General features: G+C 44.6%; 1 protein-coding gene across 1 annotated transcript in view; it reads right to left on the reverse strand.

Moving 5' to 3' along the window:
- Window positions 1–24776, reverse strand: part of RAI2 (retinoic acid induced 2) — an 87172-nt gene extending 62396 nt beyond the window's left edge. Inside the window, exon 1 of the mRNA XM_089676559.1 lies at window positions 24473–24776. The gene's annotated coding sequence lies outside the window, so the exon portion shown is untranslated. The remainder of the gene's footprint in view (window positions 1–24472) is intronic.
- Window positions 24777–27821: the final 3045 nt, after the last annotated feature.

Here is a 27821-nt window from a genome sequence, read left to right on the forward strand (position 1 = left end):
GGACTCGAGCAGCAGCAGGAGCCATTCAATGTCAATGAAATTATTGAGGAAGAAGTGGGGGGCAGGGCTACATCCCACTGTGTATGTCTATGGAGTGCGGCTCCATAGACACACAGCTGGGGAGGCTGCGGACACTGTGTGCCCCCATAGCAGCTGTATGCTATAGGGACACACAAAAAGTAGGAGAAGCTAGGATCGCCAGTGGGGGACCCGAGAAGAGGAGGATTGGGGCCACTCTGTGCACCTGCACAGAGCAGGCGAGTGTAACATGTTTTTTATTTTAATTTAAAAAATAAATCAGACTTAAGTAACACTTTAAGTTTATTCAGGGTAAGGAATCAGCAAACAACTAGCAAATTAGTTGAAACGGTCTCTTGCAGAAGAAATAAATTCTGCCCATGAGAAGTGTATCTGGGACATGGACGGAAGCTGACTTACTTGTGAATGGAAGTTGCGACATCATTAAGAACAATGCAGGGTCCATAGCCCTACATTGGACTTCAGGACACCAAGGAAAACTTGAATGCTGGAGCATAGGGGAGCGCTGTCTGCTGCAGGAGAAGAGGATTAGGTAAGGTAAAATGTTTTTCTGGTCTCCTTGACAGAAACAAGCAGGTAACCCTTGCCATGTGGGTGCAGACACACTACAAGGGAGGAATTATAGCCCTTATTTACACCTGAGCTTTTTGTAGCTCAAAGCTCCAAAACACCCAACAATTAAAGTCAAATGCTTTTCAATTGTCCCTGTTCACATTTGGGCATTCATTCAACTGTAGCTCAATGGCTGAAGATCAAAATGGTACATGAGCTACATTTGATGCAGAATAGAGTGTTTTTGGCCTCATTAACTTTAATGAGGGTGCACAAAAAAAATAGCAAAAAATATGCGATATGCACATTTCAGATGTTATCATAATTAAAGTCTATGTGGCCAAAACAAGCTCCTGGATGACACTACACACTTAAAAACGTGAAAAACATGCACAAAAAGAACGCCTCAAAACATCTATATACGCTATGTCAATGTTTGAACGATGGCTAATTCAACACTAGGGAAATTAACTCTGCCTCTTCCCTAATGCAGAAGTAAACAAAACCAAGCAATACAAAAAAACAAGACACCAGCACAAGGGATCTAAGTGTAGTAAAAACAATTGGTATTTATTGACAAATAAATAAAAATCTGATGCACTCACAAAGAACACTCTGCCTGACAGCAGTCAGGGTTCCATTGTCTAGCCCAGCAATGGGCAAACTACGGCCCGCGGGCCGTATACGGCCCGGCGGACCTTTTAATCCGGCCCGCGGAGAACGCTCCTATCACATTCCGCCCTGAAGACCGGTGTAGCATGAAAATCTGTCTCCTATGAGGATCTGTCCCCCTCGACGGAATCTGCGCATGTGCCGGAGATCGCCGATCGGCTGCTAATGCCTGAAACTGGCACATGCGCAGATACGTCGAGGGGGACAGATCCTCATAGGAGACAGATTTTCATGCTACATCAGAAAGACGCGGTAGCACGGCGAGAGGAACGCGCGGAGCAAAGGTAAGTGAATTGACACAGGGGGGACTTGGGGACTTAATATGGGGGATGAATTAATATGGGGAATGAATTGCTATATGGGGGATGAATTACTATATGGGGGATGAATTACTATATGGGGGATGAATTACTATGGGGGATGAATTACTATATGGGGGATGAATTACTATGGGGGATGAATTAATATGGGGAATGAATTACTATATGGAGGATGAATTACTATATTGGGGATGAATTACTATATGGGGGATGAATTACTATGGGGGATGAATTACTATATGGGGGATGAATTACTATATGGGGGATGAATTAATATGGGGAATGAATTACTATATGGAGGATGAATTACTATATTGGGGATGAATTACTATATGGGGGATGAATTACTATGGGGGATGAATTACTATATGGGGGATGAATTACTATATGGGGGATGAATTACTATGGGGGATGAATTACTATATGGGGGATGAATTACTATGGGGGATGAATTACTATGGGGGATGAATTACTATATGGGGGATGAATTACTATGGGGGATGAATTACTATGGGGGATGAATTACTATAGGGGGGATGAATTACTATGGGGGATGAATTACTATAGTAGGGATGAATTACTATATGGGGGATGAATTACTATATGGGGGATGAATTACTATATGGGGAATGAATTACTATGGGGGATGAATTACTATGCTTACTATGGGGGATGAATTACTATATGGGGGATGAATTACTATGGGGGATGAATTACTATATGGGGGATGAATTACTATATGGGGGATTAATTACTATGCTTACTATGGGGGAATATTACTATACTTACTATGGATGACACATACACATCATTCATGTACTCTTGGTCCGGCCCCCGGGTCCAATATATGAACCCATTGCGGCCCTCAAGTCAAAAAGTTTGCCCACCCCTGGTCTAGCCTGTAGAGGTGTGTGCGTCCCTCCATGAATATGCCTCCCCAGACCATCACTGACCCACCACCAAAATGGTCATGCTGAACGATGTTACAGGCAGTATAATGTTCTTCACGGTTTCTTCCCTTTCACATCTGTCACATGTGCTCAGGGTGAACCTGCTCTCATCTGGGAAAAACACAGGGTGCCAATGGTGGACCTGTCAATTCTGGTGTTCAATGGCAAATGCCAATCAAGCTCTATGGTACCAGGCAGTGATCATAGGGCCCACTAGAGGACATCGGGCCCTCAGGCCATCCTGTTTCTGATTGTTTGGTCAGAGACAATCACATCAGTGGCCTGCTGGAGGTAAATGTGCAGGGCTCTGGCAGTGCTCATCCTGTTCCTTCTTGCACAAAGGAGCAGATACCGGTCCTGCTGATAACTTAAGGACCTTCTGCGGCCCTGTCCAGCTCTCCTCGAGTAAGTGCCTGTCTCCTGGAGTCTCCTCCATGCTCTTGAATCTGTGCTGGGAGAGACAGTAAACCTTCTGGCAATGGCATACATTGATGTGCCATCCTGGGAGGAGTTGGACTGCCTGTGCAACCTCTTTAGGGTCCAGATATCTCCTCATGGCAATGGCACATATTGATGGAGACACTGACCCTAGCCAAATGCAAAACTAGTGAAAAACAATCAGAAAAGATGAGTAGGGAAAAATATCCATGGCCTCCACTTGTAAAACCAGTCCTGTTTTGGGGGTCATCTCACTGTTGCCCATCTAGTGCACCTGTTGTTAATTTCATTAACACCAAAGCAGTTGAAGCTGATTAACAACTCCCTCTGCTAACTTAACTGACCGGATAAATATCCCAGGAGTTTAACTGACTTGATGCTATACTCTGATTAAAAAGTCTTCCTTTAATTTTTTTGAGCAATATATATATATATATATACACACACACACAGTATATATATATATATATACACATACACACACAACCACACACACACCGGCCACTTTATTAGTACACCTGATCAGTTGTTGGAGTGCAGCATGGAGAAATTCTGGAAGGTTGCAGAGCTTAAATTTTGATTCTTTCTGTATAATAGTCCTCGTATTTACAACTTACAGTGATAGTGAACTTATGCTTTCCACACATAGGGCAATGAAACAGGTTAATTTACCTGCTTATCACCCCCTATCCCTTCCTTCACATCCCCAGCTTCCATTTGCTCCCCTACTGTAGAAAATAAGCAGTACAGAACTTCTGAGTATGGCAGAGAATGTGACTATCTCCTTTTCATGATGCAGTGCTGGATTTCAGAGCAGTCAATCACCAGGCACACATCTTGTAACATGGGGCGAGAGGGGGAGAGGGGACAGTCCTAAGAAAGCTCTAACTTGACTTCAACTTTACTGGATGATTTTCAGTGAATAGACTGGAATGGCAGGCAGGCGAAGGGATGGTAAATATAAACAACTAGGGGAGGGGAATATAATTAAGTGAATTTGGTGGGTTACCCTTCATGGCCAATGCACTAATTAACTTGAAGCCTTTGATCAGCTGTACTATGAAACATGGACTGGGATGACAATCAAACTATATTTATTTTATCTGAATTTTCCTTTTGGTTATAAAGCAATTAATTATTAAATGCTTTAACATAGTGTCTGTAGCTGTGCTTTTAACAAATGAAACCTTCTAGGGATCAAAGAGCTGAACAGATGAAGTAGAAATGTTCTTATTGTTTATGTTATCTGATATAATTGTAACATACAGTATATGGTGTGCTCATGAGATCTTTGCTATTATAACATGCATGTGTTGACTTTTTTTTTAGCTGGACAGTTTGACCAAACCAAATGAATATAATGTATGCACAGCACATTTAGAGCAATTAGGGATTGTGAAGGGCTAGCACAGCCAGAGATGATATTTTTTCTAGTTTGGCTTTATCTGGAACATTAGTTATCAATTTGGGGGTTCACTTTAATGACAACATGAAAGTATGTTGCCACTGCTTGGTTCCCACTAGTGTAATGGCAGTGGAACACAGGCCACACCTTTCTACTGATCACAAGAGAGTCGTGTCTTACTGGGATACAATAGGTTGTCACTACATTAGACTAGTAATTAAACTCACCCCTGACTTTTTGAACCTAATTCCTGCAATCCCCATTTTTTATGTTCAATAATTTTTTTTTGTTTTCACAACCTTGACAGGGCACGCAGGCCAATGATAAAATAGTGGTCAGACATTGCCGACTGTAGACAGTGTAATGCAAGAAGGAATGGCCAGTATATGACCACAGGGCTCTAGCACAGTGTCAATTGGTGCGTAATTGAGAAAGAGAAGTGAGTAGAGAGAGAAAGAAGGGGGAAGGCTTAATGGTATCACTTCAGCTTTGGGTAAGTAGAATGACCGCTCACAGATCTAGAAGATGGCAATCAAAGTCCACATGCATGAATTTCAAGAGCCACCTGGAGAGTGTAAAATTGGGTGCAACTCTGTACAGAAAACATCCAGGTTTCATTGGCAAAGCTTAACTAAACAAGCTGAAGTTAGAAGCTGATTGGCTACTAAGCACAGCTGCACCAGCTTTTTTACTGACCAGGTTTAGTAAATCAACCCCATGGTGTCAGTAAGGCTGGCCATACATTATACAATTTTCTTATTCAATTTCCTTTAGATTTATATTCAACTATCTAGCAAAAGGGCCTTCCTGATAGCATACAAATTGAAAGTGTTTAGGTTTAACCTCATATTATATAGTTTTGGTAAATTTAAAGGAAAATTGTATAGTGTACAGCCAGCCTACGCTTAGCCGTAAATTTATCGTTCATGAGCATCCAGTTCCTTAGATTTTACCACATCCCCTATTTTTTAATACACATTTTACTTCAATACAATACCCACAAAAACACTTCCACAGAAATAGAGTATCTCCACACCAGTATACACGGGGGATGTCAGCCTCAACAGCTCAGGTTCCTGTACACTTCCAAAGCATTAAATTCGAAGAGAGAGCCAACAACAATCCTTTAGAATACTTTATTTGGTAAAAGATAAGAGATCTGGGCCATCCAAATAAACCCAGTAGAATGTTAATGCCTTTTTGCCGAAGCCTTAGGGCTCTTTCACACGAGTGGACCAATGGGGTCCGCCTGGCTGTTTTTTAGGCGGACCAAATTGGTCCATCCATAGGTATCTATGGACTGGCAGGTGTCAGTGGACAATAGTCCTGTACGCCAAAAATAGATGGATGGGGATCTGTGTCCAGCGGATCGGATGATAATCAGGTGGATACGGACAGGCGGTCTGTTTTCATCAGACCGTCCCATTGAAATCAGCAGGAAGTGACTGTGCCCACTCTGCAGCAGCAGAGCAGACAGAGACCTGTTATCCGTTTGCTCAGCGGGGATCAGCGGAGAGATCCCCCGCTGAGCAGGTGGATCATGCTGACAGATACGCCCCATCTGAAAGGGGCCTAAAACATAGCTAATCTGGACAGTATACAGTAGATTAGCCATGACTAGGGCTTCTGTTGAAAAGCAATGCGGGCTTTGTTTGGATGCCTCAGATTGTTTATCCAAATAAGTACTGTAAAGAATTGATATTGACATCCAGCCATCTCTTCGAATTTTCAGCTTTCACATAAAGGGCAGATTGATACATAAATAATGGATCCACTGGCCATGAAATATTGGTGGAGTGAGAAAATTACACTCAACATCATTACTGCACTCTGCTCACTGAATTTCTCAGTTTGAGCCATACAGCATGTTAGAGATTTCCTATACTGTATATTTCTAGGCCATTGTACAATCTACAAAAGGAACATAACAGGACAGAAACATGGAACTTGCCTTTGCAGACTTGTATTGAAGATTCCTATTCCAAAGCTATTGTCCCTATACTTGCTTTACTAGTTGTTGAGTGACTCACCTGGAACAAGCAACTGCATATCAGGTGTCAGGATGGCTGCCTGAAATATGCACCTTCAATACCTCACCTATTTCTTTCCTGAAAGGTTCCCTTTAATGAGGATCTTTCAGTAACTTTACAGGTCTGCATTAATAAATTCCTGACATGTCACAATATAATGATATCATTTTTCAGAAACACTCCACATTTTATGATGCACACACACCATATGTATTTTATTCAGGGTCTGAGTACAGCAGGATCCTGTATAAAAAGTTATCCTTACACTGCACAAGTGTAATGACTGTGATAATGTATACATGCCTACAGTGTATAGCATAAATAGACCCTTCTGGCTGCCGCCACTGATCAGGGCTGTCATGTCAATTTCAACAATATGTAGCCAATGATGGATCCACCGCTCTTTACACACTGTTGATGTTTACTTGTGGGCGCTGGAAGAGTCATTCATGCTGTAAGGCAGAGGTCCTCAAACTTTTTAAACAGGGGGCCAGTTCACTGTCCCTCAAACCGTTGGAGAGTCGGACAATAGTTTAAGAAAAAAAAAAACTATGAACAAATGCGGACACAGTACAGGAGATGACCAGAGACTGCGGACATACTACAGGAGATGACCAGAGACTGCGGACATACTACAGGAGATGACCAGAGACTGCAGACACAGTACAGGAGATGACCAGAGACTGCGGACACAGTACAGGAGATGACCAGAGACTGCAGACACAGTACAGGAGATGACCAGAGACTACGGACATAGTACAGGAGATGACCAGAGCCTGCGGACATAGTACAGGAGATGACCAGAGACTGCGGACATAGTGCAGGAAATGACCAGAGACTGCGGACACAGTACAGGAGATGACCAGAGACTGCGGACACAGTACAGGAGATGACCAAAGACTGCGGACATACTACAGGAGATGACCAGAGACTGCAGACACAGTACAGGAGATGACCAGAGACTGCGGACATAGTACAGGAGATGACCAGAGACTGCAGACACAGTACAGGAGATGACCAGAGACTACGGACACAGTACAGGAGATGACCAGAGACTGCGGACATAGTACAGGAGATGACCAGAGACTGCGGACACAGTACAGGAGATGACCAGAGACTGCAGACACAGTACAGGAGATGACCAGAGACTGCAGACACAGTACAGGAGATGACCAGAGACTGCGGACATAGTACAGGAGATGACCAGAGACTGCAGACACAGTACAGGAGATGACCAGAGACTACGGACATAGTACAGGAGATGACCAGAGACTGCGGACACAGTACAGGAGATGACCAGAGACTGCAGACACAGTACAGGAGATAACCAGAGACTGCCGACATAGTACAGGAGATGACCAGAGACAGCGGACGGTACAGGAGATGACCAGAGACTGCAGACATAGTACAGGAGATGACCAGAGACTGCGGACATAGTACAGGAGATGACCAGAGACTGCGGACACAGTACAGGAGATGACCAGAGACTGCCGACATAGTACAGGAGATGACCAGAGACTGCGGACACAGTACAGAAAATGACCAGAGAATGCAGACAGTACAGGAGATGACCAGAGACTGCAGACACAGTGCAGGAGATGACCAGAGACTACGGACATAGTACAGGAGATGACCAGAGACTGCGGACACAGTACAGGAGATGACCAGAGACTGCGGACACAGTACAGGAGATGACCAGAGACTACGGACATAGTACAGGAAATAACCAGAGACTGCAGACACAGTACAGGAGATGACCAGAGACTGCGGACACAGTACAGGAGATGACCAGAGACTGCGGACATAGTACAGGAAATAACCAGAGACTGCAGACACAGTACAGGAGATGACCAGAGACTGCAGACACAGTGCAGGAGATGACCAGAGACTACGGACACAGTACAGGAGATGACCAGAGACTACGGACATAGTACAGGAGATGACCAGAGACTGCGGACACAGTACAGAAGATGACCAGAGACTGCAGACATAGTACAGGAGATGACCAGAGACTGCGGACATAGTACAGGAGATGACCAGAGACTGCAGACATAGTACAGGAGATGACCAGAGACAGCGGACGGTACAGGAGATGACCAGAGACTGCGGACAGTACAGGGGATGACCAGAGACTGCGGACATAGTACAGGAGATGACCAGAGACTGCGGACATAGTAGAGGAGACTGCGGACACAGTACAGGAGATGACCAGAGACTGCGGACATAGTACAGGAGATGACCAGAGACTGCCGACATAGTACAGGAGATGACCAGAGACTGCAGACATAGTACAGGAGATGACCAGAGACAGCGGACGGTACAGGAGATGACCAGAGACTGCGGACAGTACAGGGGATGACCAGAGACTGCAGACATAGTACAGGAGATGACCAGAGACTGCGGACATAGTACAGGAGATGACCAGAGACTGCGGACACAGTACAGGAGATGACCAGAGACTGTGGACATAGTACAGGAGATGACCAGAGACTGCGGACACAGTACAGGAAATAACCAGAGACTGCAGACAGTACAGGGGATGACCAGAGGCTGCGGACACAGTACAGGAGATGACCAGAGATTGCGGACATAGTACAGGAAATGTCCAGAGACTGCGGACATAGTACAGGAGATGACCAGAGACTGCAGACATAGTACAGGGGATGACCAGACACTGCGGACACAGTACAGGAGATGACCAGAGACTGCGGACATAGTACAGGAGATGACCAGAGACTGGGGACACAGTACAGGGGATGACCAGAGACTGCGGAAACAGTACAGGAGATGACCAGAGACTGCGGAAACAGTACAGGAGATGACCAGAGACTGCGGACACAGTACAGGAGATGACCAGAGACTGCGGACACAGTACAGGAGATGACCAGAGACTGCGGACACAGTACAGGAGATGACCAGAGACTGCAGACACAGTACAGGAGATGACCAGAGACTGCAGACACAGTACAGGAGATGACCAGAGACTGCGGACATAGTACAGGAGATGACCAGAGACTGCAGACACAGTACAGGAGATGACCAGAGACTACGGACACAGTACAGGAGATGACCAGAGATTGCGGACATAGTACAGGAAATGTCCAGAGACTGCGGACATAGTACAGGAGATGACCAGAGACTGCAGACATAGTACAGGGGATGACCAGAGACTGCAGACATAGTACAGGAGATGACCAGAGACTGCAGACATAGTACAGGGGATGACCAGACACTGCGGACACAGTACAGGAGATGACCAGAGACTGCGGACATAGTACAGGAGATGACCAGAGACTGCGGACACAGTACAGGGGATGACCAGAGACTGCAGACATAGTACAGGAGATGACCAGAGACTGCAGACATAGTACAGGGGATGACCAGACACTGCGGACACAGTACAGGAGATGACCAGAGACTGCGGACATAGTACAGGAGATGACCAGAGACTGCGGACACAGTACAGGGGATGACCAGAGACTGCAGACACAGTACAGGAGATGACCAGAGACTGCGGAAACAGTACAGGAGATGACCAGAGACTGCGGACACAGTACAGGAGATGACCAGAGACTGCGGACACAGTACAGGAGATGACCAGAGACTGCAGACACAGTACAGGAGATGACCAGAGACTGCAGACACAGTACAGGAGATGACCAGAGACTGCGGACACAGTACAGGAGATGACCAGAGACTGCAGACACAGTACAGGGGATGACCAGAGACTGCGGACATACAACGGTGGCGGGAATACTGGGCCGGACGCTCCGTAAGACGCACAGACATTTCCCCCCAAGTGTGTCTTATGGAGCGAAATAGTAACCCATCATTGGTGTAAGTGGGAGGAATCGTGCCCCATCATTAGTGTCAGTGGGGGGAGGAATAGTACCCCATCGTTGGTGTCAGTGTGGGGGGGGGAATAGTGCCCTGTCATTGGTGTCAGTGGGGGAAGGGGATAGTGTCCCAACATTGGTGTCAATGGGAGGAATAGTGTCCCATCATTGGTGTCAGTGGAAAGAATTGTGCCCCATCATTGGTGTCAGTGGGAGGAATATTGCCCCATCATTGGTGTCAGTGGGAGGAATAGTGCCCCATCATTAGTGTCAGTGGGAAGAATAGTGTACAATCATTAGTGTCAGTGGGGGGAGGAATAGTGCCCCATCGTTGGTGTCAGTGTGGGGGGGATAGTGCCCCATCAATGGTGTCAGTGGGGGGAGGAAAGTGCCCCATTGTTGGTGTCAGTGTGGGGGGGGGGAATAGTACCCCATCATTGGTGTCAGTGGGAAGAAACGTGCCCCATCATTGGTGTCAGTGGGAAGAAACGTTCCCCATCATTGGTGTCAGTGGGAGGAATAGTGCCCCATCATTAGTGTCAGTGGGGGGAGGAATAGTGCCCCATTGTTGGTGTCAGTGGGGGGAGGAATAGTTCCCCATCGTTGGTGTCAGTTTGGGAGGGGGATAGTGCGCCATCATTGGTGTCAGTGGGGGAAGGGGATAGTGTCCCATCATTGGTGTCAGTGGGAGGAATAGTGTCCCATCGTTGGTGTCAGTGGGAAGAATAGTGCCCCATCTTTGGTGTCAGTGGGAGGAATAGTACGTCATTGGTGTCAGTGGGAGGGAATAGTGCCCCATCATTGGTGTCAGTGGGGGGGGGTAGTGTCCCAGCATTGGTGTCAGTGGGGGGGGGGGGTAGTGTCCCAGCATTGGTGTCAGTGGGGGGAGAACAGTGCCCTATCATTGGTGTCAGTGGGGGAAGGAATAGTGTTCCATCGCTGGTGTCAGTGGGGGGTGGAATAGTGCCCCATCGTTGGTGTCAGTGGGGGGGGGAATAGTGCCCCATCGTTGGTGTCAGTGGGGGGGAGGAATTGTGCCCCATCGTTGGTGTCAGTGGTGGAAGGAATAATGCCCCATCATTAGTATCAGTGACACCAATGATGGGGCACTATTCCTCCCACTGACACCAATGACACTTAACTTGCTGACCCCTGTTCCAGCATGGTGCTGCTGCAGCCAGCATACCTGGTTGCAGCAGCACCATCAGCACGGCACACTTACCTGTCAGCTGTCCTTCTTCACTCCAGCCTCTCCCTCACTCGATGTTCGCCGAGCCGCTTGGCTCCGCCTCCTCGCAGGTAATTGGCCGCTTGTGTGTCTTTCCTGAGCTACAGTTCTGGCGCCCAATCACCGGCGAGGAGGCGGAGCTGAGTGGTAGGAGTGAGGGAGTGGCCGGAGTGAATGAAGGAGCAGCGCTTCCTGGACTGGATCGTCGTGGGACTGGGACCGGAGCCAGGTAAGATATAGCAGACCCCTGCCCGCCCCTGAACTTAGTGTCCCTTCCTCACGGAAAACACGCCCCTGCCGGCGGGCCGGATAAATGGCCCCCGCAGGCCGCATGTTGCCCGCGGGCCGTAGTTTGAGGACCCCTGATCTAGTTCAACCATAGAAAAAAAAAAGTTATAACCCTATACCCAAAGTTGATGCAGAGGAAGTAAAAAAAAACCCAGCAAAGCACGATCCAATTTGCTCCTGCTGGGAAAAAAAATTCCTTCCTGATCCCTCGAGAGGCAATCGGATATTCCCTGGATCAACTTTACCTATAAATGTTAGTAACCAGTTATATTCTGTAAATAATTCAAGGTCCTCCTGCGCTATCAGAGTGAAAGTATTCAACCTATTAACTAGCTGCCAGCACTCAAAACTGATACCAATCCACAGTGTCAATAAATCATAAAAGAAACAGTGCAGCGCTCTAAGGGCTCGTTCACACTTGGCTGTTTTGCCAACGCTTGCCAAACGCCCCTATAGCGTTTGGCAAGCGTTGGTCCGGTGTTTGCGGAGCGTTTTTAATGCTCGGCAAACGCTCCGCAAACGCCGCATGCGCGGTTTAGCGGCGGTTGCTAGGCGTTTGCCGAGCGTTAATAACGCCCCACAAACGCCTATAATGCATTTGAGTGGTGTTACCGCTCCGCAAACGCCCCGCAACCGCGTCGCAACCGCACCGCAAACGCCGGCCGGGCGTTTGCGGAGCGGCACCATAGACGAGAATAGGAGGCTTCAAAGCCTCCTGACTCGACCAGAGGCGTCCGTTTTGCCGCGACGCAACGCGACGCGACGCAAACGCTCCTGTTAGAACAGCACCATGTGCTGTAATGTGCAGAGTTGGCAGAGGCGTTTGGGAAGCGGTAAAAACGCTTCCCAAACGCCTCTCTGCCGCCTGCACACAAGGCTAGTGTGAACGTAGCCTAAGAGACTGTATCTACAACTAAATAATAATAAATCAATAACATTAATAAAATTGATATACTAATAGTGCCAAAAAAAATTAAAGTAAAAAATTTGTGCCAAACCATGATAAAACAATAAAAGATAAAGTGCCAGACCATAACCATGTAAATGGTGTGTACACAATTAATAATCACCAGATACCCAGATGAAGTCACGAGTAGACGGTGACGTAACGCGTAGGTACGCGAGTTCGTAGTTCCGGTGCGTGGTGACGCATTTCCGGCGGGAGACGCCATTTTGCTACACCCAAGAGGTCCCAGCCACATGCAGTACACCCACACATCAGTGAGGAGGGAAGATTGTCTGTAATGTGAGTGAAACCTTTTTTACTCTTTGAAATAAAACCGAGTTAATCGAATACTGCACTTAGAGGCTTTTTTTGTGGCTCACTGGATTGTGAGCTATTACTCTTCAGGACCGCCCTGACTGAATAGGGGAAATAGGAGCCCCTCTAAGGAGATCCAGGGAAGGAAGGAAGCTGCTGGCCATGGTCTATTAAGGATCCAGGGTGATCCTGCAAGCCTGTTGGCCCCTAGGGGTCAGTAGGAGGAGATGAGGAGGCAATTTAGCCGCTAACGAGGAGGAGTTTGGCACAGTCACGTGTTGCATTCAATATCACTATTGCACATCGCATGATTTATGTCATTCTTTCACTAAAAGGACATTGTTCTGGATGCATTTATTTATGTTTATTTTTTTGTGGCACTATGTGAGCACTGCTAAGATTTATGTCATTTTTCACTAAAAGGACATTGTGCTGGATGCATTTATTTATGTTTATTTTTTTTGTAGCACTATGTGAGCACTGCTAAGTTTTCCTTTATTGGATGGTATTTTTGGAGTGTGATTTACTATTATTAATTGTGTACACACCATTTACATGGTTATGGTCTGGCACTTTATCTTTTATTGTTTTATCATGGTTTGGCACTAATTTTTTACTTTAATTTTTTTTGGCACTATTAGTATATCAATTTTATTAATGTTATTGATTTATTATTATTTAGTTGTAGATACAGTCTCTTAGAGCGCTGCACTGTTTCTTTATCAGTTATATTCTGTGTATCTAAGAAAGAATCCAGCCCTTTTTTGAAACAATCCACTGAGCTGTCCAGAACCAACCAAGGGATCAAGGGAGTCTATTCCACATTTTCACAGCTCTCACTGTGAAGAAACCTTTCCGTGTTTGGAGATTAAATTTCTTTTCCTGCAGATGTAAAGAGTTCCCCCTTGTCCTCTGTGACAACCTCACCGAGTTCACTATATGAACCACTGATGTATTTATACATGTTGATCATATCCCCCCTTAATCTCCTCTTCTCAAGAGAGAATAAATTCAGTTCCTCTAATCTTTCCTCATAGCTGATCTCCTCCATGCTTCTTATCAGTTTGGTTGCCCTTCTCTGTACTTTCTCCAGTTCTCCAATGTTTTTTTTGTGAATTGGTGCCCAAAACTGAACTGCATATTCCAGATGAGGTGTTACTAATGATTTGTACAGGGGTAAAATGATATCTCTCTCTGGAGTCTATACCTCTTAATACAAGAGAGGATTTGCTGGCTTTAGAAACTGCAGCTTGGCATTGCATGCCATTATTAAGCTTGTGATCTACCAGAACTCCCAGATCCTTCTCCACCATTGATTCCCCCAGTTGTACTCCCCCCAGTATGTATGATGCATGCATATTCTTAGCCCCCAAGTACATAACCTTACATTTATCAACATTAAGCCTCATTTTTCACATAGTTGCCCAATTAAACAGTGTATTGAGGTAGGCTTGTAGGTTGAAGACATCCTGTAAGGACGCTATTCCACTGCACAGCTTGGTGTCTTCTGCAAAGATGTGTAGTGTAGGTAATGGTAAAGCATAACTCTAGGAATTCTCTGGATTACATTCTTACTTTGGTCCAGCTTGGCACAATATAAGTATGCATATCTTTTACCTGATATGCTGCTAGGGACGCTGGAAGTCACTGTTGTAGTCTGTACTACTACGGTAATATCCTGGGTCCTGCTGGTGTTATGTGCGAGTGAATTCCCCCATGTACGTTGACCACAGGGGGTCACTTGCTTCATAGAACACCCTGTATTTTTTCCATGATTAGGCATTGTCTGATTGGACCAGGTGGAGAGGAGGAAAGGTGATGTCACAATCTCCACCACGTCCAATTAGAGAACACATTAAATTCACTGCTCTAGAAATGGTGGCAGTGCCAAACAAGTAGAACATGAAAAATTGCAGTGATCACTTTATATAGAGCCAACACTACAATGATTTTCATCTTCCCTAGCTGTCCATCAGATATGAGATATGCATACTTACATTGTGCCATGTTGGACCAACAAAAGTATACAATACAAATAATTTATGGAGTTCAACGTGCCACCTGTGTTTAATTTGAGAGATTTCTCTTCACTCCCTGTCCTGTAGACACAACAGGAATTGAGATGCCTTCTTAGACAGTTGTTACTGGAACAAATGTCCTCATTGGGAGATTTCCCCTCTGTTCCTTTTGGTGAAAAGTATATTCTTTTCTCACTTTCAGTGTCAGTAACAGTGGTTACCAAGATGATCACAGACAGGGAATCTTCCTAGGAGGACACAGACTTCAATAAAAACCCCACAAGGGTTCCAACACCTTGCTCTCTTCATAAGAACAAACACATTTACCCAGTGCACATGTACATTTTTGTTAACAATCTATTGTTAGAAATGTCTGTAGGAAACTAGTTGGTGGTGAATATTGTTGATCTAACACAGTGGTCTCCAAACTGCAGCTTGGGGGCCAGGTGCGGCCCTAAGATTGCCCTTATCCAGCCCTTGGGGCACTTTTCCTCTTACTGTTACAACACACTATTCTTCCCACTGACACCAACAGTGAGGCATACTTCCACTGACAAAATCAATTGGACACTATTCCTTCTGCTTAAACCAGTGATGGGATACTATTCCTCCCACTACCAATGATGCCATACTATTCCTCCCACTGACACCAACATCCAGCCCCCCTAAAAGCTGAAGGACAGTAAACTTACCCTTTTTTTAGAATGTTTGAAACCCCTGATCTAACAGATCAAGTGTGACTCAAAGTCTGACATCACCTAGGCCAGCGGTTCTCAACCTGGGGGTCGCGACCCCTTTGGGGGTCGAACGACGCTTCCACAGGGGTCGCCTAAGACCATCGGAAAACACATATTTCCGATGGTCTTAGGAACCGAGACACCACTCCTCGCCGCCGCCACCGCCGTCTCCAGGTGTGGGCGGGATGACATGCCGCCCCTGTCATCTGGACACACCTCGAGATCAATCCTCGCCTGTGATTGGCCGCCGGCACTGTAGCTCAGGAGAGGCACACAGGCGGCCAATCACCGGCAAGGAGGTGGAGCTTGGAGAGGAGGAGCCGAGCGGCACCGCGAAGATCGAGCGAGTGAAGAGGAGGAGAGCGGCCGGAGAAGGAAGACATCTGACAGGTAAGTGTCGGTACCATGGGAGAGGGAGGGAGCGAGCGAGCCCAGGCTGGAGCAGGGGTCTGCAAGGTAAGTATCATTGGTGTCAGTGGGAATAGTGCCCCATCATTGGTGTCACTAATACCAATGATGGGGCACTATTCCTCCCACTGACACCAACGATGGGACACTATTCCTCCCACTGACACCAATGATGGGGCACTATTCCTCCCACTGACATCAATGATGGGGCACTATTCCTCCCACTGACACCAACGATGGGGCACTATTCCCCCCACTGATACCAATGATGGGGCACTATTCCTCCCCCAAATGACACCAATGATGGGGCACTATTCCTCCCCCACTGACACCAAGGATGGGGCACGATTCCTCCCCCCACTGACACCAACGATGGGGCACAATTCCTCCCCCCACTGACACCAAGGATGGGGCACTATTCCTCCCCCCACTGACACCAAGGATGGGGCACTATTCCTCCCCCCACTGACACCAAGGATGGGGCACTATTCCTCCCCCCACTGACACCAAGGATGGGGCACTATTCCTCCCCCCACTGACACCAAGGATGGGGCACTATTCCTCCCCCCACTGACACCAAGGATGGGGCACTATTCCTCCCCCCACTGACACCTATGATGGGGCACTATTCCCCCCACTGACACCTATGATGGGGCACTATTCCTCCCACTGACACCAATGATGGGGCACTATTCCCCCCACTGACACCTATGATGGGGCACTATTCCTCCCCCCACTGACACCAATGATGGGGCACTATTCCTCCTCCCACTGACACCAATGATGGGGCACTATTCCTCCCACTGACAGCAATGATGGGGCACTATTCCTCCCACTGATACCAATGATGGGACACTATTCCTCCCACTGATACCAATGATGAGGCACTATTCCTCCCACTGACACCGATGATGGGGCACTATTCCTCCCACTGATACCAATGATGGGACACTATTCCTCCCACTGATACCAATGATGAGGCACTATTCCTCCCACTGACACCGATGATGGGGCACTATTCCTCCCACTGACACCGATGATGGGGCACTATTCCTCCCACTGATACCGATGAAGGGGCACTATTCCTCCCACTGATACCGATGATGGGGCACTATTCCTCCCACTGATACCGATGATGGGGCACTATTCCTCCCACTGACACCAATGATGGGGCACTATTCCTCCCCTTAATACCAATGATGGGACACTATTCCTCCCACTGACACCGATGATGGGGCACTATTCCTCCCACTGACACCAATGATGGGACACTATTCCTCCCCTTAATACCAATGATGGGACACTATTCCTCCCACTGACACCGATGATGGGGCACTATTCCTCCCACTGATACCGATGACGGGGCACTATTCCTCACACTGATACCGATGACGAGGCACTATTCCTCCCACTGACACCAATGACGAGGCACTATTCCTCCCACTGACACCGATGACGAGGCACTATTCCTCCCACTGACACCAATGACGGGGCACTATTCCTCCCACTGATACCAATGACAGGGCACTATTCCTCCCACTGATACCAATGACGGGGCACTATTCCTCCTCCCACTGATACCAATGACGGGGCACTATTCCTCCCACTGACACCAATGATGGGGCACTATTCCTCCCACTGATACCAATGATGGGGCACTATTCCTCCCACTGATACCAATGATGGGGCACTATTCCTCCCACTGATACCAATGATGAGGCACTATTCCTCCCACTGATACCAATGATGGGGCACTATTCCTCCCACTGACACCTATGATGGGGCACTATTCCCCCCACTGACACCAATGATGGGGCACTATTCCTCCCCCCACTGACACCAATGATGGGGCACTATTCCTCCTCCCACTGACACCTATGATGGGGCACTATTCCTCCCACTGATACCGATGATGGGACACTATTCCTCCCACTGATACCGATGATGAGGCACTATTCCTCCCACTGACACCGATGATGGGGCACTATTCCTCCCACTGACACCGATGATGGGGCACTATTCCTCCCACTGACACCGATGATGGAGCACTATTCCTCCCACTGACACCAATGATGGGGCACTATTCCTCCCACTGACACCAATGACGGGGCACGATTCCTCCCACTGACACCAATGAAGGGGGCACTATTCCTCCCACTGACACCAATGACGGGGCACTATTCCTCCCACTGATACCAATGATGGGGCACTATTCCTCCCAATGACACCAATGACGTGGCACTATTCCTCCTACTGCAAAATTACAGTTATGAAGTAGCAACGAAAATAATTTTATGGTTGGGGGTCACCACAACATGAGGAACTGTATTAAGGGGTCGCGGCGCTAGAAAGGTTGAGAACCACTGATCTAGGCTGTTCGAGAAAACCTAGTACATGCCCATCTTTAAAGCCCAAAACGTAATAGAACAGGGACATGGAGTGAATTTCATTTACAGCCATTACATACTCTACCCTCCTCCACTAATAAACTCTTTCAGGGCTTCTGTTTTATGTTGTCCTTTCCCAGACACATCTATGATTTGGAAAAGTGAAAGCAATGTGTCAGATGTAAGCACCTGAGATTTTAAATTGTAAGCTCTCACGAGCCCTCCTAACCCTCTTCTACTGTAACTGTACTGTCTCTCTTTATTTTGTAAAGCGCTGCACAAACTGTCGGCACTATATGAATTTACTCTAGCAATAATCATGCCAGCACCTTATTAAAGTAGTATTAGGCTCTGGGCGGCCATGTAAATGAGCCTAAAGGCTCATTTACAGAAGCACAGAGAGTTATTCAGCATAAAAAAGTAGAGTGTATATTGTCCAGGAGTCACAGGTGTTTGTATACAGCAGCCTGTACAAATCAATGACAGACTGCATCTGTACGCTGGTAACCACACATCCGAGCTTTACTTGCGTACAGGGCCACAACTGCACTAATGGACACAGGCAGTATACATCCAGGTAAGTTCATCCATCCCTGTGTACATGTAATTGCTTGGATCAGTGATTACCAGCGTATAGATGCATTGATTTATACAGGCTGCTGCCCGCTCCTGTATGCAAACATCTGTGACTGCTTCTGTTGGCCATGTACAACCCTGGGTGGTCATGTGAATGAAGCCTAAGTATTCATATCCACCGTGTAGCCCTGCACAATAATGAGAGGGAGAAGATAGCTTTAAGAAGAAAGCATTGCAAGTTGTTAAGGATGTGTTTTGACAAAAAATTATTTTAACAAAACACAACCTTAACAATTTGCAATGCTTTGTTCTTAAAGCTTTCTTCTGCCTCTCAGTGCTGCTTTCCCAAACTTTTAGGAGGGAAGTGAGCACAGTAGATATCACAGAAAGGTTAGATGATTGCTCCTCATGCATCCACAAAGCAGCCTACAAACAATACATTACACATGTGAGATGCCCCTTTTTATTATGCAGAATGCTGCCATATATAGTATATGTGATTTCTATGGCCAGTGCTTTTTCGAAAACTGCTGCCTGTCAATCACCTTGGAGGAGCTGCTGGGAAGTAGCTTGTATTCTGGGCTTCTGAGCTGCCTGTGTGGGTAGGCTCCTCACCAAGGAGAGTGAAAAGAAAACTAAAAAGAAGCAAGAGGCTGCAAACAGAAGGCAGACATGAAAAACTGCAAGTGCAAAAGAATGCTGAAGAATACCATGTTTTACATGGAAGGTCTAATGTTTACCTCCAGCTTTACCTTCAATTTGGCACAATTATACAGGCTCCTTTCCTGTATTGAAATTGCTTACTCTGGATTCACTTAATGCTGTGAGCTTCTCTCAGTGTGCGTTAGAAGCTGCAGGTAGTCAGATAGAGCCAGCCTCATTTCCTGGCTGCAGCATCATCTTACACTTTCCTCCTCAGCCTGCCTTTCCCTGATCCACCCCTTTCATTCATTGGATTTCGCTCTGCCAATCACAGAAGCTCAGCATCACATGTGGACAATACCTAGGGCAGTCTACTGTTTTCAGAAAGGTAGATAGCTCCCCAGCTATGATCTGCCTGAATTGCACAGAAAAGCAAAAGAAATCAGTAATGACATCACTAGGTCTAAAATAAGTATATAATGAAAACAGAAATGTTTTATTTAAAAATGTCATTAGCAAGTTGATGAATAGTAGAGATGAACCAGGAAAGTCAAAATATAAGCAGAGACTTCAGCTTTTGGCTTGAGCAGTGGCCGCAGACATTGTCATCATCTTACAACACTTTCCTCAAGCCCTAATCTCTATTCAAATATTTCCAATCAGATGCTGACCTGAGTCAGCAATTGCATTGTGATTCCACACGCTGTAATTTGCAGCCAATTAAAACATACTAATTGCCTGTCACAATCACAGCAGGCATGGGTGGCTTGGTTGGTGCAGGTATCTCAATGTATCTAAATGCACCCTGTAATGGATGAGGTCTCTAAACAACATAAATTAGTATATATATATATATATATATATATATATATATATATATATATATACATATATATGTTTATATTATATAGCGAACAACTTCAGTTTATGAAGATATGTGAGGGGAAGTGTTTCTTTCAAAAAATAAAGAATAAAATGGATGTCTTCGTTATTATTCCATCAGTTCTACCAGGCGGGTAATGATTGACACCAAAAGCACTGCTATCTGCTAATTTTCCAATAGGCTTTGAAAATAATCCTTCTTAAAATAACCCATCAAATTATGCAGAGCACCTCCTTGAGCAGAGCGTAGGCTACCCAGGCTGGAATAATTGCTGGTGCCTCCCATACAGCCTGCTCCTCGCTCTTCACAATGCACAGTGTAAATCCTCAATTACTCAGCTCCAAAAAGGCAGGCAACTTCACTGCACCATCACCTCCGTCTATGGGATCTGCTACTTGACTCATCAGAAATAGGACAGGCTCCTTTACTGCTAAATGACTGCCTGTCCCAGCGTAAGGAATCCTCCACATTGTTTCAACGTGCACAAAATTGAAACGGAAGCATCGTTCATGCTGTGCTTTAAAACTGTCCACACATGTGTCTCTCTTCATGTAATAATAGCATGGCCAGATATAACTACACAGATAAAGCATTCTGCCTGCTTGTTAAAATCTGCTGCCTTCTACAATTACTTTCCAACAAGCGATTTTCTTGATCAGCATACCTGATTCAAATAGTTGGCAATGTGTCCTTATTGTAATACAATGCAGTACTGTGACAGTAGAAGCCTCCAGTTAATTATTGCCCGATTATCCTATAATCACAGGTAACTGCACTGATTTCCAAATGAAGGAAAGAAACACATCAAAGCAAGACGGATGGATGGAGGATGAGATCTTCTCCAAGGAAGCCTCCCCCCACCCCCTTGACTTATTATGGAACCAGTGAATACATGGAGCTGTCAGGAAAAACAAAAAAGCACCTCTGGGATTTGTGCATCTAAACATAAGGCAGCAGCTGTTTGGCAACATTGCTAAAGTCTGAGCAGCAACTGCAATAGTAAAACCTGCAGCCTTTTCCAGGAGCGATTAACAAAAAAAATGAAGCAGGGAGAGAAATGAGGGCTCAAGCAATACAGAAATCTACATGGGTTTTGCTGGCATCCTGCATAAAAATCATGTAATGGTCCGTATAGTGCTTCCATTTATATGTGTTTCTGTAAAACGGTCACATTCATAAGCCTCAGCTCACACCTTTGTGTTTCTGTTTTCATGTCTTCCTTTAACCCATTTCTCAATGTATGTTTTGTATGTTTTCATTGAGTTTTCATGTGTTCAAAGGCCAATAAAAAAAACTATTTTGATTTGATACCAGGCGCTGAAAAAGCATTCAAACTGCATCATGCATGTGTTACTATTGACTTCAAAGGGCCTCAAAACACATGAAAGTGGATAAAAGAAATGGACCTGAGCTGAACATGGACTTAATAAAGGCATAAAGACTGTGCACCTTGCAAGTGCAGTCACTTCAGAACTTGGTAAACAAGGTAAAGCTTCACTTTACAAAGAATACCCAATCACATGCAAGGAAATAAAAAAAAACAGCATTTTTGCTTACACATGATTGGATGATGGAAGTTAGCAGAGCTCCCCGTCATTTACTAAGCTCTGGAGCATCTGCATTTGCAAAGTGCACAGTGTATTTGCCTTTACTAATTCAACCCCGAAGTGCACAGATGTGAACAGACTCTGGGGGGAATTTATCAAAACGGGAACAGTCAGAATCTGGAGCAGCTGTGCATGGCAACCAATCAGCCTCTAGCTCTCATTTTCAAAGCTTACCTGAAAAAGCTGAAGCTAGAAGTTGATTGGATGCCATGCACACAGCTACTCCAGTTTGGATAAATGTCTACCCTCTATCTATAATATTACATTATAGCATGTTCTGACTCATGCAATAAAACACAAATGTGCAACGGCCTAAAATTCTCCCTCCATTTCTTTAGCTCAGATTTCAATCCCAGCATGCATAGCTAGTATCCCATGTGGAAGCGCCGTACACCAACAACTCAATGTATATCACATAGTGAAGAGTGGCTACAGCCTCAGCTCATCTGAGACCAGCATGTATACCTGTAAGGGCCAATTCACACTTGACTTGCAAGTACATTTCCATCCATTTTAGTCACGTTTTAATGTGCGCTGACATCCGTTGACACACATTTTGATGTCCGCTGTCATACATTTTGACGTCTGTTGACATGCATGCACAGCATTATGGTGTGAATAGAACACACTAGAAATGATTGTTTTTCAGGTGTCCTTCTGTTGATCTGTGTTTTACAGCTGCGCAAAACTGGTGTGAATTTACCCTTCAATAGTCCATAAAGTGCTTCTGTTTCCACACATTTACATCTGTAAGGGCCTCTTCACACTGAAACACGTATGTTCCTGTGTGGTGCGACTCTGGCAGCCCATTCACTTGAAAAGGCTTCAAACCACCCTAAAACACAGAAAAAGTAGCACAAAACGCACTACACCAACACTACACCCTGCGATTTTGTGCCTGTAAACATGCCACTTCTGCGATCTGATTTTGGGGTGCATTAACAATACATTGGCTCCTGCATGCAGGACGCAAGGGCAGATTTTCCCCTGCGGTGTGGGAAACTCCCACGGCCTTTCCCGCACCACATTTGGGTGCGAACCGCTAAAATTCTTCTTCCGTTCCTCTAGCTCAGTTTCCATACATGTGAACAGGAGCAAATAAGCACCACCTACCTGGAGTTTGCATGTTCTCCCTGTGCCTGCGTGGGTTTCCTCCGGGTGCTCCGGTTTCCTCCCACACTCCAAAGACATGCTGGTAGGTTAATTGGGTCCTGTCTAAATTGTCCCTAATATGTGTATGTATGAATGTGAGTTAGGAGCCTTAGATTGTACACCTCTTGAGAGTAAGGCTGGCCATACACTATACAATGTTCTGTTCAATTTCTGCCCAATTTCCTTTAGATTTACCTTCAACTATGTAGTGCAAAAGCCCGCCTAATTGGATACAATTGAAAGTTTTGTTTAGATTTGACCTCATATTATACGGTTTTTGGTAAATCTAAAGCAATTTTCTAAAGAAAATTGTATAGTGTATGGCCAACCTTAGGGACTGATGTGAATGTACAATATATATATGTAAAGCGCTGTGCAAATTGATGGTGCTATATAAGTACCTGAAATAAATAAATAAATGACACAGAAATTGTGGAGGCAGAATTTTCTACTTTCATTTTACGCAACCAAGCGCGACGCAAGATTACAGAGCGCGGTGCAGCGCGGGCTCCATCTATACAAGAATGCTGTGTTCACAGCCATAAAAAACAACTATACGCTGGACGCAGCTGAACGCAGCCATGTGCATGAGCCCGTATGGAGCACCTATTATTATGTGTGAGTGATGAGGAGGATTTCACACACCCCTAGGTAGATAGATAGATAGATAGATAGATAGATAGATAGATAGATAGATAGATAGATAGATAGATAGTATGGGCCAAATTTGAGTGGTCCCATGCCATAAGCGTGCAGTAGACATTGCTATCACATACAGCAGACTCTTTTATCAGTGAGATCTGGCTGCCATCCCCTGGCTGTGGTCCTGATCCAGTCGTGCTGATTGCAATGTGAGAAGACATAATACAGATCCCCAGCACTCCTCTGTATCCTCTCATAACCTCCCTGCACTGACAGGGCTACACTGTACACAGAGCTCTCAGCCACCTGAAGGCAGGCTGTGAGAAGAGCCTATTCTGCTGGCCATTGCTGTGCTGTCCTCCATGCTGTATGTCCTGTCATGGTGCAATCCCCCGTCTTACCTGCTCCTGTAGAAGGATGGTGAGGCAGGAAGTGGGGGCTCTAGTGGTGCTCCATGTAGAGGAGGATGATACACGTATGAGTGAGGAGTGTATGTGTGTGTGAGATGGGCGCTCCTCCTCCCTCTCCTGTGTGAGGGGCTGTGGCACCGCCCGGCAGGCTGTGTGTGCGTGTGTAGGCTTCCTCCTCGTCCGCCTCCCTCCTCTGACTCAAGGGCTCTTCTGAAACATTTCATGCCATCTCCTTGTCATCTTCAGCCTCCTTATAGTATGTCCTTATTTAAAGTCCAAGTGCAGCCTTTCACTTGCCCACAGTGCTCTCGGACACACGTCCCCGTTCCAGTAAACATTCCCCCTATTCCAATGAGCATGCAGGCATTTTATAGAAAGATGCTGTGCTGACATTCACCCAATTTATTCACCCGTTCTGCTGAAATCACAGCTCAGCAATACTGTACTGTAAGTTCCTGTTCTTTAATTCACTATCTGTTATTGCATGCAATATTTGGTTTTTCTTTTTAAATCATAAAATAATTAAAGTGCACAATCAAATCTGAAGTAAACACAGTAGATTCTGTAAATATATGAGGTACATACTAAAAGCCACAAATGCAGTAAATATGTGAGGTAAATACAGCAAATTCAGAGGTAAATGCCACAAATGCAGTAAATATGTGAGGCAAGTACAGCAAATTCAGAGGTAAATGCCACAAATGCAGTACATATGTGAGGCAAGTACAGCAAATTCAGAGGTAAATGCCACAAATGCAGTACATACATGAGGCAAGTACAGCAAATTCAGAGGTAAATGCCTCAAATGCAGTAAATACGTGAGCCAAGTACAGCAAATTCAGAGGTAAATGCCACAAATGCAGGAAATACGTGAGGCAAATACAGCAAATTCAGAGGTAAATGCCACAAATTCAGTAAATACGTGAGGCAAGTACAGCAAATTCAGAGGTAAATGCCACAAATGCAGTACATACATGAGGCAAGTACAGCAAATTCAGAGGTAAATGCCTCAAATGCAGTAAATACGTGAGCCAAGTACAGCAAATTCAGAGGTACATGCCACAAATGCAGGAAATACGTGAGGCAAATACAGCAAATTCAGAGGTAAATGCCACAAATGCAGTAAATATGTGAGTTAAATACTGCAAATGTGGAGGTAACAGCAGCAAATTCATTAACTTTGGTATGTAAATACTGCAAATTCAGAGGTAACAGCTACAAATTCAGTAAATATAGTAGGTAAATATGACAAATTCAGAGGTAAATACCAAAAATTCAGTAAATATGTGAGGTATATACTGGAATTCAGAGATTATTACCACAAATTCAGTAAACGTGAGGTAAGTACCGCAAATTGAGGATAAATGCCACAAATTCAGTAAATATGTGAGGTATGTACTGGAATTAAGGAGGTAAATTCAGTAAACATGAGATAAATACCACGAGTTTGAAGATAAATACCACAAATTCAGTAAATACAGTAGGTAGCGTAAATACTGCAAATTTGGAGGTAAATGCCACAAATTCAGTAAATATGTAGGGTAATACCACAAATTAGGAGGTAAATACCACAATATCAGTAAACGTGACATAAATACCGCAAATTTGGAAATTAATGCCACAAATTTAGTAAATATGTAGGGTAAATACTGCAAATTCGAAGGTAAATGCCACACATTTACCAAATATGTAGGGTAAATAATGCAAAATTGGAGTTAAATACCACAAATTCAGTAAACGTGAGACAAATACAGCAAATTTGGAGGCAAATACCACAAATTCAGTAAATATGTGAGGTAAATACCACAAATTTGGAGATGAATGCTACAAATTCAATAAATACAGTATGTAGCGTAAATACTGCAAATTTGGAGGTAAATGCCACGAATTCAGTAAATATGTAAGGTAAATACAGCAAAATCAGAGGTAAATGCCACAAATTCAGTAAATATGTAGGGTAATACCACAAATTGGGAGGTAAATACCACAAAATCAATAAACATGTGAGATAAATACCGCACATTTGGAAATGAATGCCACAAATTCAGTAAATATGTAGGGTAAATACTGCAAATTCGAAGGTAAATGCCACAAATTCAGTAATTATGTAGGGTAAATAATGCAAAATTGGAGTTAAATACCACAAATTCAGTAAACGTGAGACAAATACAGCAAATTTGGAGGCAAATACCACAAATTCAGTAAATATGTGAGGTAAATACCACAAATTTGGAGATGAATGCTACAAATTCAATAAGTACAGTATGTAGCGTAAATACTGCAAATTTGGAGGTAAATGCCACGAATTCAGTAAATATGTAAGGTAAATACAGCAAAATCAGAGGTAAATGCCACAAATTCAGTAAATATGTAGGGTAATACCACAAATTGGGAGGTAAATACCACAAAATCAATAAACATGTGAGATAAATACCGCACATTTGGAAATGAATGCCACAAATTCAGTAAATATGTAGGGTAAATACTGCAAATTCGAAGGTAAATGCCACAAATTCAGTAATTATGTAGGGTAAATAATGCAAAATTGGAGTTAAATACCACAAATTCAGTAAACGTGAGACAAATACAGCAAATTTGGAGGCAAATACCACAAATTCAGTAAATATGTGAGGTAAATACCACAAATTTGGAGATGAATGCTACAAATTCAATAAATACAGTATGTAGCGTAAATACTGCAAATTTGGAGGTAAATGCCACGAATTCAGTAAATATGTAAGGTAAATACAGCAAAATCAGAGGTAAATGCCACAAATTCAGTAAATATGTAGGGTAATACCACAAATTGGGAGGTAAATACCACAAAATCAATAAACATGTGAGATAAATACCGCACATTTGGAAATGAATGCCACAAATTCAGTAAATATGTAGGGTAAATACTGCAAATTCGAAGGTAAATGCCACAAATTCAGTAATTATGTAGGGTAAATAATGCAAAATTGGAGTTAAATACCACAAATTCAGTAAACGTGAGACAAATACAGCAAATTTGGAGGCAAATACCACAAATTCAGTAAATATGTGAGGTAAATACCACAAATTTGGAGATGAATGCTACAAATTCAATAAATACAGTATGTAGCGTAAATACTGCAAATTTGGAGGTAAATGCCACGAATTCAGTAAATATGTAAGGTAAATACAGCAAAATCAGAGGTAAATGCCACAAATTCAGTAAATATGTAGGGTAATACCACAAATTGGGAGGTAAATACCACAAAATCAATAAACATGTGAGATAAATACCGCACATTTGGAAATGAATGCCACAAATTCAGTAAATATGTAGGGTAAATACTGCAAATTCGAAGGTAAA

The sequence above is a fragment of the Staurois parvus genome, unplaced genomic scaffold (genome assembly GCF_062004578.1).
Source record: "Staurois parvus isolate SC_StPar_1 unplaced genomic scaffold, SC_StPar_1.0 ptg000172l, whole genome shotgun sequence".
NCBI classification, from domain to species: domain Eukaryota; kingdom Metazoa; phylum Chordata; class Amphibia; order Anura; family Ranidae; genus Staurois; species Staurois parvus.